Source organism: Sinocyclocheilus grahami, unplaced genomic scaffold (assembly GCF_001515645.1).
Source record: "Sinocyclocheilus grahami isolate Dianchi unplaced genomic scaffold, SAMN03320097.WGS_v1.1 scaffold56.1, whole genome shotgun sequence".
Classification (NCBI taxonomy): Eukaryota; Metazoa; Chordata; class Actinopteri; order Cypriniformes; family Cyprinidae; genus Sinocyclocheilus; species Sinocyclocheilus grahami.
In genome coordinates, this window is record NW_015505235.1 from 1,759,372 (window position 1) to 1,764,239 (window position 4,868).

At 50.9% G+C, this 4,868-nt stretch overlaps 1 pseudogene; it reads left to right on the forward strand.

Annotated features, from left to right (window-relative positions):
- LOC107584036 (uncharacterized) overlaps window positions 1-1,703 on the forward strand; it is a 3,925-nt pseudogene extending 2,222 nt beyond the window's left edge.
- Window positions 1,704-4,868: the final 3,165 nt, after the last annotated feature.

Here is a 4,868-nt window from a genome sequence, read left to right on the forward strand (position 1 = left end):
AGATCTCAGGCCCATCAACAGAGCGCTTTGCAAGCGTCCGTTCAGGATGATAACGCTGAAACAGACAAAATTCGCCCCGGGGACTGGTTTGCGTCCGTGGATTTAAAGGACGCGTACTTTCACATTCAGAGAGCACTGCATCACAGACGCTTTCTGAGGTTTGCTTTCGAGGACACAGCGTACCAATACTCTGTTCTCCCGTTTGGGCTGGCTTTGGCCCCACGCACTTTCTCAAAGTGCATGGATGCAGCACTTTCCCCGCTCAGAGCGAGCGGGATGCGCGTTCTCAACTATCTGGACGATTGGCTGATTTTAGCTCAGTCCCGGGACACGCCAGTCAGCCATATAGACACGCTGCTTCGTCACTTGGAGTCCCTAGGGCTATGTGTCAACATGCAGAAGAGCATTATCGCCCCGAGTCAGTCTATAACATATCTGGGAGTGTGCTTCGACTCGGTGGAGATGAGAGCCCGCCTTTCTCGGGAGCGCTCGGCGGCCATTTTATCTTCCCTGCGCCATATCAGACTGGGCAGCTCTGTTCACTTGAAGGAATTTCAGCGGTATGTCATCTGGGCTTACTACACATGCGCCCCCTGCAATTATGGTTGAAATCTTGAGTCCCTTGGACGGCGTGGACTTTGGGCCGTTTGCGCATCGCGGTCTCCCGCGGCTGCATCAAAGCTCTGAGGCCGTGGCGCAACCCAGATCTCTTCAGCCGGGGGGTTCCCCTGGGCTTGGTGACGTCACGCGTTGTGGTCACGACGGACGCATCGACTCGCGGCTGGGGAGCAGTGTGCGAGGGCATGCCAGCTTCGGGGCTGTGGTCAGAACCCCAGAGCCGGTGGCACATAAACCGCTTGGAGCTGGAAGCAGTGTTCTTAGCTCTAAAGGATTTTCAGCCACAGCAGGAACAGCGACAGGTACTGATTCGCACCGACAACATGTCTGTGGTCTCGTACATAAATCACCAATGAGGCGTACGTTCCAGGGCTTTGTACAAGCAAGCAGCGAATCTCCTGCTATGGGCGGACCGTCACTTTCTCTCCATCAGAGCAGCGCACATCCCCGGTCTCCTGAACCGCGGGGCGGACATGCTGTCGAGGAAGGGGATTCCTCAAGGAGAGTGGAGGTTGAACCCCGAGTCGGTTCGGATGATTTGGACCCGCTACGGGAGAGCGGAGGTGGATCTGTTCGCCACGAGCGAGAATGCGCACTGCCCGCTGTTCTTCTCCCTGCCTCACTCCCCGCTGGAGGGGGACGCTCTGACATCGCACTGGCCAGCAGCCAGGCTGTACGCGTTTCCTCCAATCAAGATATTGCCACTGGTGTTATGCAAGATCAGGGAGGAGGGGGCTTCGGTGATACTCATCGCCCCGAACTGGCCGAACCAGCCTTGGTTCCCAGACCTGACAGAGCTGCTGGTAGCGCCGGCCTGGCCGATCCCTATCAGGAAGGATCTGCTGTCTCAAGCGAGCGGCTCGGTGTGGCACCCGAACCCGGAGTTATGGAGCCTTCATGTGTGGCTGCTTCGGGGATATCAGAGGAGCTGAATGCTCTGCATTCTCGTGTTCTCGACACGCTCTCGGAGGCACGGGCGCCCTCCACGAGGCGTTTGTATGCTCTGAAATGGGGAGTGTTTGTGAAATGGTGCCATGATGTTCATATCGACCCGGCTGCTTGCTCCGTGTCGGATGTGCTGCGTTATCTACCTCGTACATAAATCACCAATGAGGCGTACGTTCCAGGGCTTTGTACAAGCAAGCAGCGAATCTCCTGCTATGGGAGGACAGTCACTTTCTCTCCATCAGAGCAGCGCACATCCCCGGTCTCCTGAATCGCGGGGCGGACATGCTTTCGAGGAAGGGGATTCCTCAAGGAGAGTGGAGGTTGAACCCCGAGTCGGTTTGGATGATTTGGACTCGCTACGGGAGAGCGGAGGTGGATCTGTTCGCCACGAGCGAGAATGCGCACTGCCCGCTGTTCTTCTCCCTGTCTCACTCCCCGCTGGAGGGGGACGCTCTGACATCGCACTGGCCAGCAGCCAGGCTGTACGCGTTTCCTCCAATCAAGATATTGCCACTGGTGTTATGCAAGATCAGGGAGGAGGGGGCTTCGGTGATACTCATCGTCCCCAAACTGGCCGAACCAGCCTTGGCTCCCGGACCTGACAGAGCTGCTGGTGGCGCCGGCCTGGCCGATCCCCATCAGGAAGGATCTGCTGTCTCAAGTGAGCGGCTCGGTGTGGCACCCAAACCCGGAGTTATGGAGCCTTCATGTGTGGCTGCTTCTGGGATATCAGAGGAGCTGAATGCTCTGCATTCTCGTGTACTCGACATGCTCTCGGAGGCACGGGCGCCCTCCACGAGGTGTTTGTATGCTCTGAAATGGGGAGTCATGGTTTTAGTGGGCAGGTTTAACATGTCGTGCGCAGAAGTCCGTGCGCAAAGGATAATGGAGACTGGTGCGTCCGTGCGTAAGGAGCGCTGTATGAGAGATAATGGGGAAAGGTGTTTATAGGTAAAAAAACTATCAAAGAGAACGTGAAAAACAAACATTTTGTTCTAAAAAGTTGTTAAACAATGTATAACAATAAAATTGGCCAGACAATAAAAGTGTTTTTTGACGGTGCGAGTGATATTTCATCCATTGAAGCAGATGAGAGGAGATGGTTTTGTCACACTCAAAAAGTAAGTGTTTTATTATATTATATAATTATATTTATATATATTTTACATATAATTATGTATATTATAAATTTTACTGTATATACTGAGGTATGTGTTTGTGGTGTTCTTGCTAACTTCTGTCGTGTGTGTGTGTGTGTGTGTGTGAAATCAAATCAAATCTCTTTATTGTCACACATCGTACACAAGTGTAACGATGGTGAAATTCTTGGGTACAAGACTCTGTTCCATGGCAGTACAAGCAACAAGATATGAAAAATTAACAGTATACATAAATAACAATATACACATTTTATACAATATACAATTGTACACAATATACACATTTCCATAGTATACACATAGTACACAGTATACTCAAGAGACTTACAAATGTATAGCTTTTATATATGACTTACAGTGATGTATATTGTAGTGTTTTATTGTGAAGTTCAGTGCAGTAGTTTGTTAGTGCAGAAGAGAAGATGGAGCTGCATGTGTTCTATGCTATGCAGTGCAAGACATGCTACAGTGCTGTCAGAGTCAGTGTGCTGGTGTGTAGATGTGTGTGAGATTATCGTTTTGCTATCTGGTTCGGGTCCTGATGCTGCGGTATCGTCTGCCTGATGGCAGCAGTGAGAAGAGTTCGTGGTTCGGGTGGCAGGAGTCTCTGATGATCTTCATCCTATCCTCACACATCTCTGGGTGTAGATGTCCTGGAGCGAGGGAAGCTCACCTCCGATGATGTGCTGGGATTTATGCAAGCACTATAATTAATACCATAATTCCTACATTCAATTAGGCCTAAGACATCGAGAGTCACCCAGACCTATAACAACCCAGCCACAACACATAATTGCGAATAACATGCCTTACCTTTTAATTCCAAGATGGGGGCGCGTTCACACGCTGCGGCTTCTCTCTCTCCCGACAGAAAGGTGTTTTTGTGTTTTTTGTCTTGTGAGTCGCAGTGTTTTTGTACGTATTTGTCGCGTCTATCTGTCTTTAAGCGTGCATACATGAGTTTCGTGAGTTTCTGCTCGATGTCGACAGAACCCCATTTTTAGAGTTAAACTCCGCGCACGCTGAAGAGCTGTGGGATCCCGGTCTGCTCCGGAGGCCCACACCATCACCGACCCCCACTGCTGCACCTCGCGCACAGCGGAGGCGCCACAAGCGGTGCGAGAGGAAGCACAAGAGGGGTAAGCGCGGAGGTATCCGGGCTAGGCTAGCGGCTAACCCACACAAGCTGGCTATCCCCACCATCGTACTGGCTAACGTACGCTCTTTGGACAATAAACTGGACTACATCTGACTACTATGCTCAACTCAGAGGACTGTAAGAGACTGTTGTGTTTTTGTGTTCACGGAAACATGGCTCAACAACAGCGTTCCGGACTGCACTATTCATCTCGATCAGTTGACATGGACAAAGCTCGCGTCGAGGGAGGTTCGCGGCGGGCTTTGTGTTTACATCAATGATGCGTGGTGCCGCGATGCTGTTGTGGTCTGCAAACACTGCTCACCCCTGGTGGAGTTTATGATTATTAAGTGCCGGCCGTTCTATCTACCGAGGGAATATACAGCCATACTGCTCATTGCTGTACATGCTTCAAAGCTACCACCATCATGGCCTAATGGGGAAGTTGTGGCCTAATGGTTAGAGAGTGAGACTCGTAACCCAAAGGTTGCGGGTTCGAGTCTCATACCGGCAGGGATTGTAGGTCCTACCTTCAATACCATGACTGAGGTGCCCTTGAGCAAGGCACCGAACCCCCAACTGCTCCCCGGGCATAAATGGCTGCCCACTGCTCCTGTTCACGGTGTGTGTGTGTGCACTTTGGATGGGTTAAATGCAGAGCACTAATTCCAAGTATGGGTCACCATACTTGGCCACGTCAAGTCACTTTAAAAAAATAAATAAAAATAAAATCATCTTGCTTCAATGACTACCGTCCAATTGCACTTACCCCCATCCTCATAAAGTGCTTTGAACGGCTAGTCATGCACCATATCAAGTCTGCCCTCCAGTTTGCATATCAGTCAAACGCTCGACCATCACCACTACCCTCCACTCAGCACTCACACACCTGGACAAAAAAGACTCCTACGTCAGAATGCTGTTCATAGACTTCAGTTCAGCATTCAACACAATCATCCCTCAACAGCTCATTCACAAACTGGTCCAGCTGGGGCTCAACACTT